The sequence below is a fragment of the Mytilus edulis genome, unplaced genomic scaffold, assembly GCF_963676685.1.
Source record: "Mytilus edulis unplaced genomic scaffold, xbMytEdul2.2 SCAFFOLD_882, whole genome shotgun sequence".
NCBI classification, from domain to species: Eukaryota; Metazoa; Mollusca; class Bivalvia; order Mytilida; family Mytilidae; genus Mytilus; species Mytilus edulis.
In genome coordinates this window covers 17153-30343 of record NW_027268515.1, presented here as the reverse complement: position 1 = coordinate 30343, position 13191 = coordinate 17153, and the positions used below count along the sequence as shown (strand labels likewise).

At 33.8% G+C, this 13191-nt stretch overlaps 1 pseudogene; it reads right to left on the bottom strand.

Annotated features, from left to right (window-relative positions):
- Positions 1 to 1000: 1000 nt before the first annotated feature.
- Positions 1001 to 6571, bottom strand: LOC139507617 (uncharacterized protein KIAA1958-like; annotated as a pseudogene).
- Positions 6572 to 13191: the final 6620 nt, after the last annotated feature.

Here is a 13191-nt window from a genome sequence, read left to right as displayed (position 1 = left end):
CAAAGAGTCGGATTGTGTTGAACAGCTACTTGAACTACTTGTAGAATTAAAGATTGGACCGGGATTTTTTTCTATATCACCAGCTCTATACATGAGATAAAACAACCATAAACACGTGGCAATAATTAAGATGATCAGTAAAATCACCAACGACGACAATACACTCAAGTTCATTTTCTGAAAAATCGTCAAGTTTATGTTTTTGTTTTGAGTAATAGTTCAATTTAACATTCAGTAAAGCATAAAATAACTTTGTTATTTCAATGTTACATATTATTCAACATAGAACATATAAATGTACACCAAAAGATTTGTACTTTGATATGATCAGTAATAACACAAGATGATTTATAGTTTTAAATAGGCGTAGATGCTTAGGCAATCGAGTAGACCGCGAGTAATTTGACCCAACGCGTGCCCTATATGTAATTAGGTCAACGTTTGGCATAACGGTATTATTATAGTAGATACTTTGTGTAATATAGGACACGCGTGGGGGCTTAGTGTGCTCATAATATAAAAATGGTTATAATCGGATCGTGTGTTGGAGGTAACAGTGACTGTCAACAGCTGATAAAAAAAGTAGGACGTGGCTGACTGATAAAAAAAATTAAGTAGGAAAAAGTAAAATATATACAAAATGAAAATGGGGTGGAACATGTAACAGGAAAAACAGGATTTTACCACAACAGTGCCAAACATAGTTGTATTGTTTAAAGAAAATAAATAGTATTAACTCTGTTTGGACATCAAGAGACTTGTCGTTTATCGAGAAAATATATGAGAATAAGTTTTTCATATACTTTTTTATATGTTTTTTTTTTTTTTTTTTTTTTTTGGTGCTTTAATTGATTACAAATAAGCAATGAACAAAGGCTTTTTGAGTGAGTTTGATCTTTTTAACTAATTCAACTTTGCTAAGAGGTGAGTATGTATGTATCACCCTGATTTACTAAAAACAGTTGTATCACAACAAGGTGTATTTTCTATTGATGATAGGTGTTCATTATTTCAGGATAAACGTCGGTGGGGCGGAGCTTATATGATGCTATTATAGTGCAACTGTGATCTATCTATACGTGCTCTAACTGGAGTACTGTTAATGCACGGTTTATTTTTAGCAGTATTAAGGTCACATGAATGAAAATGTGTCAATCTTTTAGCACATCTACCTTTCAGTTGGATAATTGATGGTAAATCTATGCACCCGAGCACACAAATTCACTGATGCTTGCTTTTCCTTTTGTCTATTATATATTAATGACCACACATTGACCTATATATTTATAAATTGTGACTTGGGTGGAGAGTTGTCTCATTGGCACTCATACCACATCTTCCAATATTTATAGTAAAAAAATATTAGTGATGAATTATTACCAAGAATCTAAGAAATCTTCTAAATTATAATTCGTTGGGAAATTTGATATAACCTCCCCCTTTTCCTTAAGTTGTAACAAAAAAGGTTGATTATTTCAAACTACAATTTTATTACATATATACTACAAATAGAAGTCCCCCAAACAAACAAGTGCAAAAATTGTCTTTTTACAATTGGAATTCCTTTCCACGTACATGTTCAAACGAATAGTATCAATCAAGTCAGAATTGCAAATCGGTAAAGACTCAGTCTGATGAAAAGATTCAAAAATTAAAAGTGCAATTGTTGAACACTGACGGTTTCTGGTCGGGCAAGTTAGATATATCTTGCATTGGCTTTGGAAAAGGACTCCTGGTGAGTAGTTCTGTTGATTTATTTGGGGAATCAACTTCCATGTCATTTTCAAGTAGAGCATTTCCCGGTTTTTCCTTTTTCATAGGCGGATTCAACACATCTGAAACTTCATGGAGAATTTCATTAGAAGACCTTTTGTATTTTCGAACAGCCGTCTCGGTCCTATGTCCCGTTCGGGACATAATCTCCTGTTCCGGGATACCAGCGGTGTATAACTGAGTTGCGCAACTTCTTTTGCCCGAGTGGTTTGTGAAATTCCCCTGTAGGCCAGCTTTTGAAGTTATTTCTCTCATGAATCCTTTCAGCTTATTAATGCCGACAGCTTGTTCCCCATAACGAATTGAAGATCCGGCTAGGGGCCTTCGATAAAACGGGCCACGGTTGCCAAGAGCAGCTAAATATTTTTCATAATACTCAGCGATGCAACATCTATCTGCAAAGCAAGAAATTAAAGTTAATAAAGTATAACATGCACAATCAAATGGGTTAATAAAACCTTCTTGCACATTAAATATGCATTTAAAAAAAAAAGTATTTACTATAGTCGTTCAGGAATCAAAAGTGGATTTAGAGGGGCCCAAAAGGGGGAGCGGTAACTGAACTCCCTTATCTGAAATTATCAATCCGCCTATTACGTGGTGTTTTTCATATTGCCCTAGTCATATGCCCAACACGCATATCTTGCCGATATGAAAAGCATCACGTATAATGATACCAGTAACCTATAGGCTATGCAATTTACCAGTCCAATATTAGTATAACCGGGCCAATATCACTTTTAACCAGGCTGTGAAATTGTGTGCTGAATAACTTGAAGAACAAAACTGTAATGGGGGAAAAGAACACATAGAATGAAATTCAAAACAGTATGGCTATGGCCATTGATTGACACATTAAATTCATCCATTGGCTGGGATAATTTACGTGAACGTTTGTCTGTAACGACCACTGTTCACGACGTACATACGATAGACATTTAAACTGTGGGGTCACCAAAAGTTTCTTAACGCCTTTAATTATAAAATAATTCGAAAAATTAATCAGGAATAACCTTTATGTTTTGATTTATATAATTGATATAAATCAAAACATCGTGTTATTTCTGATTAATTTTTCGAATTACTTTATTAAGGTGTTGAGAACCTTTGGTGACCCCATAGTTTAAGTGTCTTTAAAAAGTACATAGTGACCAGTGGTCGTTACATACAAACGTTCACCTAAATTGTCCCAGTCAATGGATGAATTTAATGTGTCAATCAATGGCCACAGCCACACTGTTTTGAATTTCATTCTAAATTGCTTTGAAAAGGAAAACAACGTATAGAAAAGCACTAGCACAAATATTTGATACAGCTTTATAGGCTACAGGATGATACACAACATTTTAAACTCACAATACTAAAACACATATATGGGTCAATACATTGTATATCTTTCTTTCGAGTCATAACAATTGAGTAGATACGTGTGTTTGAATAACCTTTTTTTGGAAATTCATATCTTTGTGGTGTTTTATTTTACAAACTCTTGAATTCGAACATTTGCAGTTAGCCTTTCCATAAGATTGTTAATTAGATTATTTTTAATGCATTGAACTTTCAAAAAAAAAGTCAAGAGTACAGACTTGCCTGTCTAGTTGAAAAAAAGTTGTAATGCCTGGCATCCACTAGACAAGTTAAAAGTTAAATGCATTTTGTGTTTCAGAAAGATAATTTATTTTTTTGAATTTTGATTGGCATTTTTTTTTCTGATCCTGTAGAATGTGTAAACATTTCACAAAGTTGGACGGGTTAAATCTTTGATATAGTTCCTCTCAGATTACATGTAAACATTTCACAGTTGGCTGGGTTACATCTTTGAGATGGTCCTCTCAGGTAACAACCTTAGTGTATTGTTTTGATTTTTTGATAGACATTGCCAATACAGGACAATAGATATTTACACAACAAGATGAGTTTAAAGGTGTAACTGAGTGGACAGTATCAAATTTAATTCTGGTGTTTATTTATTTTAACACCAACAGCGAAAACGAAAATTAAAATCCTCATCAAATATCCAAAAAGATTAGTAAAGAAGTTTTGAATTTTGAATTGTTTTTCAATTTTTTACAATAAACCATTTTTAAAATGAACTTATACTCGCAATTTATTCAGTGGTTTGTTTTCGTTCATTTTTTGTATATAAATTAGACCGTCAGTTTTCTCGCTTGAATTGTTTGACATTTGTCATCAAGGGGCCTTTTATAGCTGACTATTCGGTATGGGCTTTGTTCATAGTTGAAGGCGGTACGATGACATATAGTTGTTTACTTCTGTGTCATTTGGTAAATTGTGGAGAGTTGTCTCATTGGCAATCATACCATATCTTCAGAAATCTGACAGAAGTAGGTTGATGTAATAATAAATGAGACTTGCTGTTACCATAATAAGAGTTTTTTTCCCGAGTTTTAAGATAAAGGGATCCAACTGCAAACAGGGAAAAATATAGTGCGATAATTTTTTTCAGAAAATGTCATTATAATTAATATTAAGTTTAAGAATTTACAGATACATTGACATCTGCTTTTTGTTCAGCGGCAAATATTACATGCTAAATCGAGTCGCTGATATAACTAAAGCCACATACAAATGGTGTTCCTTAATGTTCATGTGGACCCGTTGGCTAAAATTACTGTGTTTTCACCTCAATTTTCACTCCGAGTACAGACAAACATGCCACATGTGCATCTCAAACCTCTTTCCCAACACGGTTTATTTTGGCACCTTCTGGCGGAATGAAAAAAGTGCACGGCAAAATCCTGTTAAGTTTTACGTTACTAATTAAGAATTGAATGCTTCTTTTTGCAACTTCCATTGGGGTGTAAAAGCGTTGACCGAGGTACATTTTGTATGAAGCGCGGAAACGCTTCATTCTAAAAAAAATGTGCGCACGATCAACGCTTTTACAACTCTATGAAGTTAAAAAAAAAAAGAAGCATTCAATACTTTATATAATTACATTTTTAGCTAGAATCATGAAAACACGATTTTTATCATGCTTTTATTTAATTTATCTGTTAATTGTGGGACCTCGTGTCATCATGGATGGTAAATCATATTGTGTAATGAATTGATTAAGGAATAACGCGAGATTGCCAAAAAGAATAACGTATTATAATGAATCATACATCTAATGTAATTATAAATTGCAAAACAAAACATTGATCAACTTTCTTCCTGTGTTTGCTTGGTTGTTTGCAAACAATAGGTAGGCGGAGTTTCAGTCAGTTTTTACATATACTGGGATTTGATTGGACAATAAGAATTGACATGAAATGAATTTAATGTTTATTGTCCAATCAAGTTCCAGTAAATATTAAACAAACATCCAAACAAATATAGCAAACAACAAGTTAATCAATGACTTGTTTTCCATTCTGTTATAGAAGTTCTGTAAACAAAACAAAAATATAATATTTAAAATTTATTTATCTAGGGCATGTTATGCTTAAAATATTTTCCAAATGCATAGATTTGTATGTACTCAGTAAATTTTGAGGTGAAAAATCAGTCATTTTAATAGACAAAGGGTCCACATGAACCAAAACACCTAAGACGCATACAGTGCTTATGCGTATTATACAAATATTATACATTTTGTTTTTTTTTCAAGTAAAGAAATAGATTTTCAGTTTAAACATAGCCTTATCCAATCAGACCTTTTAGTATTAAATGGTGTTCACCGCTTCTAAAAGTTACTGAACAAACAAAACAAAAACTCACCTTTAGTTTTTGAACAGAAGTGTTTAATATCTTTACTTTTCACATGAAGCTGGTTTAATCCTCCGCTGAAAGTTTTACTAGTCCTACCAGTGAAATGGATGAATCTACTTTCGGAACCGTCACATCCGATAGAAAACTGTTCACACTCCAAATTTCTGTGCTCATCATAACCCCGCAAACCAAACAGTTTACAGTTGTAAAAGAAAACTGTATTTTGTAACGCCACGGAATTGTCACAGCCGAACACTCCAGAATTCCAAATTTTTTCTTCGTCCTCTTTGGTGATGGGGTCGGCCTGTTTCGTAGTACTTCCGAGTCCCCGGGAGGCTAATTCCTTCATTTAGCGTTTAGTACCTTACGGAAAACGGCAAACCTAATGTCATTTTCATTTAGAAAATTCTTGTCATGGATTTCCTCGTCTCTCAAATGTCTCAAAAGTCCACAAATTATATAATACAGTGATTTTGGGGGGTATTCAAGTCCATCTTGTTTCCGTACTTCAACAACAAACCGCTGTAGACATCTGTCCATGGTTTCGGCATCCATATGCTTTAAAAGGGGGATATTCTCATTTTCTTTGTTTCTTTGTTCCCTCCATTTCATGAATGCTTCCACAGCCCATTTGGTATTTTTTTCTGTATTTGGGTTTTTCTGGGAGTTTATTAATTTGTCCAAGTCCTCTTTGCTTGCCGGATTCCCAAATCTCTTTTCACAGGACTCTACCATTTTGGTTTCCTCGCCAAAACCCAGGAAAAAGTTTGGTAAATCATCGTCAGGTTCCAAATATTCCGCTACACATTGAGAAATGGTCATATGTGATAGGGATTCTGTACACGCATACTCTTGTTCCATGTGGTCGGCTACTTGAGACAGAATTATGTCCAGGTCGTCATCAAATGCATTTGTCAGGGATGTGCTTGAACTGGCCCCAAAAACGTTTTGAGTCCCCATTATGAGTGGTTTGGGTTCGGGAATTTGAGACATAACTATGTTTAAGCCATCATTAAACGGGTCTTCATAACTTGTATTCGGCTCCATGGTTTTTAATATACTAAATCATTTGTGCCGGCGTAAAAACACGTGGGTCAAGAAACTCGTGCAATTTTCAAACAGGAATTGTTTACATAAGACTTGTGTCTCTAAAACAAAAGGTCTGAATTTTGATTGGTTGTGATACAAAACATTAAGAGTATATTTAATTGTGTGTATCTTCATTTAAACAGTCTCGGGGGCACGCCCCCTCGACAGTTTAAATCAAGATACACACAATTAAATATACTCTAAATATTACTCACTGTGTATCATCGCCACCGGAAATTGGGTACTAACGAAGCGGAGAGAAATAGAAAAAAAAGTAAACAAGTGAAGAATTCATTCAATTTAAAGCATTTCCACTCATGTGATGAGGGTGCCGCTTAAGAAATGATTTTCTGGTATATAATTCTTTAAATTATTAGGGCGATAAGTATAAAATTGATACAAGATTTTGAGTAATACTCCAAAACTTGCCACTTAGTACCGGAAAATTTCGAGGTCGATCATCCTCTGTCGCCCCATTCTCAAGATATTGAACTGTTTTTCATTATTTTTCCAGACACGTTTTTAGATTATTATAGTGCGGCATCATATTTACTGAAATTTTGTTGTCAAAAACATGTTTTTTAAAGAATATGGACAAAAACATTGATTGTTTGTTGTACGGCGAATTGCAGGACGTTGTACGGCGAATTGCAAAATAACAACTTTTGTCTGTACGGCGTCTTGCAATATATTATAATTTTAAGAGGAAATTAATCGCTGTTTAGATAATATCAAGTGACGATATTTTGTTGATATCAAAGCTTTACAGGCTTACAAATATACCAAATGTCTTACTTATCAAATATTATTAAATATATGCCGTTAATTCAGTTCAGAAGGCCTCGTTGCGTACCGCTATTTGATTTTGTACAAAAAGGTTTTTTTCAACCATATTATTCTAAATACATTTATATATCGTTATACTACTAACGACTGTTCTCTTATTTGTTGTTTGGTTGAAATTGTGTAAGTTCAATAAAATAAACCGTCCATTCATCTTTTGTTGGTGCTGGCTTTTTTTTATAGATAAAAACAGTGGAGATGTGGTATGATAGCAAATAAGATAACTATCCATCAGGATAAAATAAAGTGTATGCAAGCAATTATATGCTATTGTACGGCCTTCAACAACGAAAACTCGTACCTTATAGTCGGCTATAAAAAGCACCGACAGAAAAATGTGGAAGGACTCAACAAGAAAACTAACGGCCTAACTCATATACAGTGTAACAAAACAATTTATGAAAACAACAAATCAGATAGAGATGAAGCAACGACAACCACCGAACCACAGGATCGAGAATTCGGACAGGCAAAATTAAGAAAAGACTTTGTTTTCATCGAAAGTAAGGAGAAACAAATCGTGAATTGCATTTCGAATTAATTTTCTTGTCAGTTTCTTTTTGAAAAAATGTCTTTTGCATACATCCTAAATGATGTCAAGCAAATGGTGTTTCTATCTAATGCATTTTATCTAATGCATAATTAGATAGGAGGAGGGGTCCGTTAACATGTTAACAACATCCCGATTTTGGCAAAAACAGTTAACAACAAATTTTAAATGCTGATAAGAGTTAACAGCAACTTTAATTTACCCTTTTTTCCAAACGAACCCAAAAGCAATGAAAAGGGCAAGTGTATATCTTCAATGTATTCAAAAGTTTGAAAACCACTGTATAAAGTCGCAGAAATGCCAAGCTCCATAAGGAATCTTTATAAAGTTGACTAATTTTCAGAAGACACACGCAAGTACCATATTTTTTTTATTGACACATGGCCAGACAATTGAACGGATGGAAAAGCAGACGGAGTGATTGACTCCAAGAAAAAGGACTATGTCATGAATAATCGAAAATGCTTCAAACAGCAAAAGGGAGGCTTCTTCTGGTTATGTATATTGTTTAGTAAATGTTTTATGTCATCAGTCGTAGCAAACTTGGGTTATCGTCATGACGTAGGAAAGTGTAACACCCAGATAGTATGAGTGAATACTATAGGGCGCGAACATTGTTTTTTTTTTATGGCGGGGGCTCTTCTATACTATTAAACGAGAAGACCTCATTTTGGGTGTCGCTTCTCTTCTTTCCACAATAAATTAATCATCATGCCTCTGTGTCCTATGGGTACAGTGCATAATCGTATTTGTCATCCATTCATATGGTTATTCAGATTGAGTTATTTTGGGTGAAAAACGAGAAAAAAGACGTCCGGATATGTTTCCGTCATTGGGCGAAATTTTAAGTCAGATTAGACTTCCGGTTTGCGTTTTTCTGTATACTTTGAACATACATTAATACTACGAATACAGTGTATTTTCTGTCTTATATCCGTCATTGGACGAAATTTAAGTCAGATTAGACCTCCGGTTTGCGTTTTTCTTTTTACTTTGAAACAAATACATATACTACGAATAAAGTGTATTTTCTGTCTGATATCATTTTCAAGTTTACTATCCACGGCAGTCACAGGGTTTATTTAATAGAGAGGGTCTGAATAATATACCAATGACCGCTGTGGATCAATTATTAAACTGAGAATTGACTGTAAAAAGAAAATACACTTTCGGGACGTCTGGAACGGGTGTTTTTAAGATCGAAATTTCAGGATTGACCATTTCGGGATCCGGGATTTCTTTTTTTTTTTCAAATTTCGGGATGTCGAGGTATTTAATTTGTATAATAAATTCATAACCTCGGGATTCATGTTTTCAAGCCCGGGATATTGGGATCAGGCACCCTACGCAGTGGCGGATCCAGAAATTTTCATACGCAGGGGCCCGTTGACTGCCTAAGAGGGGCCCGCTCTGGTCATGCTTCAGTGATTCCCTATATAAGCAACCAATTATTTTCCAGAAAAGGGGGGCGCCCCTAAATCTGCCTCTGCCCCGACCCCCCTTTAATGAATGTTCATAATATACAGATAAACGCTAAAATTATTCATGTGTCATTAAAATTAATAGAGATCAAACAAAAAAAGGAGGAGCCGGGCTAGAAAAACAATTATCCTGACCCAAATTACCTATGTCTTTATACCTTTTCTGAAATACTCAAGTCACTAAATGCTTTACAAAAACAAGAAGATGTGGTATGAATGCCAATGAGACAGCTCTCCACAAGAGACCAAAATGATACCGAAATTAACATTTAAAGGTCACCTAACGGCCTTCAACAATGAGCAAAAGCCGATACTGCATAGTCTGATATAAAAAGGCCCTGAAATGACAATGTAAAACAATTCAAATGAGAAAACTAACAGCCTTATTTATGTACAAAAAAATGTACGAAAAACAAATATCACTGAACCACTGAATAACAGGCTCCTGACTGGAATGTTCATAATACATGTACACTAAATGTATGTTCATAATGAAATTAATAGAAAACAAAAAAATGTGAATTTTTGAAATAAAGGAGGAGGATTAAAACAAACATTTTACTGTCCCCAAGTACCTATGACTTTTGATACTTTTCCTGAAATTCTCAAGTTATTAAATCTTTTACAAAATTCTTCCTACAACACTTTACATCCTTTCAAATACGCTCTAAATGCCCGCGATTTCGCGGGTGTGTTCTAGTATAAATTATGGTTACATCTCAGTCAGGGTATTCATGCGACTCATTGCTTACATGATTTTATTAAAAGGAATGTTTACTGATTTTTATTTTAAATCATCAAAACCAGTGTATAAATCAGAAAAAAAAACATGTAAGGTGTCACAAGTTGAAGCGCTCTTTCATCTCCAAGTCCCAATTAAGAACTCTGATCTGATATAAAAAAAAAGCCTTGGTCCATCTTTACATTTCTGAAGTCTTAGACTACAACATTTTACATCAATTTGAGAACCTTATAGTCCTCATTTTACGGCCTCGTCTACCAGGCCACACTGTTCAGTTATTTTACGAATTGCAAATTGAAAAGGTAATTTATTTTTCACAATTCCGTCCAGGTACTCTGGGTCAACATAACTTATCAAACATTCCATATACATCTGAATTATTTTCATCATAGGACTGACCAGAGTTTTAGCTGGATAAGAAGTGGCCTTTCCTTTTAACGTTTCGGGTACATTACAAATAGAAGGCAGATATAACTACATTGGTTAGACGTATAAAGAGGGGCAAGAGATATCCCTAAACATGTTTAACACTGCCGCATTTGTTGCACCTGCATGACCCAACTTGAGTCTGTAACCTTTGCTACATTTTTATATAGTCTTGTATTTATTTCATTTTTTAAATTTTGGTTCATTTATATGTTTCAAGAAACAAACATTGAACTTCTACCCCCTTTTTGTAGGTAAATGATTGCTCACTTAGGAGACAGCTTCAGGTATATCAATACACAGTTACAAGTGTAGTTTCGCATTATAGCCATGGCGAATTTTCTAAATATGAAAGTTTTTGTACAATTGAATTGATTTTTAGATAGTTGAATAATAATATAGCCTTCCTAGTGGGTTTATATGAACACTTAGATTGTTTTTAGCATGTTTTATAAGACATTTTTCGGTTTGAACGTCCATACGTTCCTATCCGTACCGCCATAGATTTAGAAATTTTGTATTGTTTTTCAACAAAGATTTGACGCTCGATCTTTTCAATTTTATGGAAAAAACAGCAGAAATGCATATGATTTTTTTTACCTTTTGATAGATATATGTCTATGGTTTCAGGAAAGGTATCACTCTTATTGATTGAAATTTTCCTTTGGACCAAATTTTTGAGATCTTTGTGACATGTTCAACCCCCTATTTTGCAATATTTGGTATCAAATAAATGCTGATTGTTGCCATGGTTAAACAAAAAAAAAAGATTATATTTCACCATTATTACTATTGAAAATCAAATCTATGGACGATTCTCTTTCCATAAATATACACATGCATAACTCAAATAGTAAGCCTTATTTAGTAGGAAGAAAGGGAAAGAGGGTGTTTAAAAATTATGAGTGTCATTTCTAAGTTTTTTTCCTATCTGTGAATTGACACCCCACCCTAGTGCATAATTTTCTCGTTGCGTTGGGTTTTTTCTTCTATTTGGTCGGGCTTCTGTTTCTTTGACATTTTCCTCATTTCCATTCTCAATTTTATCAAGGATTTACTATACTCAAAATTTTTTTTAAAGACATGTACAGTTACATATATGCTGTTTATGTCACTCCTTTGCGGAAGCAACGTAAAGAAAGAGATGGACAGCAGATTTTAATGTGATTCTTGTAAATAACAGTTAAGATCAGTTAACAGAGAAAATAATGTCAAAAACAGTGAACACTTTAAGTATTAAGTAACAGATAACCAGAATCTCAATTTCAAATAAACAGTTAACAACATTGCAAATTTTAACAAAACGATTACAGACAGTGGGTCGTAAACAGTTAACAGTTTTTAAAATTTATCAGTCAAATAACAGTTTTAAACAAATTAAAACCTTGAAAAGGACAAAAACAGTTTAATATAAAAGGGTACCCCCCCCCCCCCCCCCCCCCCCCCCAACCTTAGATATTTGAACTTAATATTTTATTTTCTTTGAAAGGACGGTAAATAACTATTCTAAAATTAGCAAGTTGCCGTACAGCTGAAAACAAGTTGCCATACAGTAAATTTGTCAACACGAGCAAGTTGCCGTACTCTAGACTTTACTTTTTATGATCTATATTCTTAAAATTACATCTTTTTGACAACAAATTTCAGTAAATATGATGCCACACTATAATAATCTAAAAACGTGTCTGGAAAAATAATGAAAAACAGTTCAGTATCTTGAGAATGGGGCGACAGAGGACGATCGACCTCGAAATTTTCCGGTACTAAGTGGCAAGTTTTGGAGTATTACACAAAATCTTGTATTAATTTTGTACTTATCGGCCTAATAATTTAAAGAATTATATATCAGAAAATCATTTCTTAAGCGGCACCCTCATCAAATGAGTGGAAATGCTTTAATTGAATGAATTCTTAACTTGTTTACTTTTTTTTTCTATTTCTCTCCGCTTCGTTAGTACCCAATTTCCGGTGGCGATGATACACAGTGTTACTTGGAGTATTGTAGGCTAAGTCTAAAAAGAATCGTCTTTGATTTCTTTGTAATATAACTTATGCAAAAGTGAATTTTCTTAATTATTCATCGTGACTGATATTCATCAGAAAATAATATTGTAGGAGTTCCGGTATTTTGAGTAAAGGGTGCAAAAAAAGCTTAAACAATGCAAGAAAATAAAACAAACACAAAAAAAAAACACAGAAAAAAAAAACCACCAACAACTGAAAACCCAACAACATAACCAGAGAAAAAAAGGAAAAAAAGGGGGGAGAGAAAAAAAAAGTAAGTAAAAAGCCAACGGGAAACGGGAATACAACTTATTTCGACCTAAGGGGTAGAATACAAGGACACTTTGAATTACATGTAGTATAGAAGATAACTATTTTTAGCATTTTTTTTTTACATGTATCAAAGTAACAATATGTATACATTTTCATAAGTACTAATAGTCAAATGAGTACAGGTGTACGCTTGATTAATCTAAAATTTTCACTGTAGAGGAAAATTGTAAATGTGATATTTGTTCATCGATTTTAATTGGTTGATCATTTATAAGTAACAAAGAGCACTCGTATAA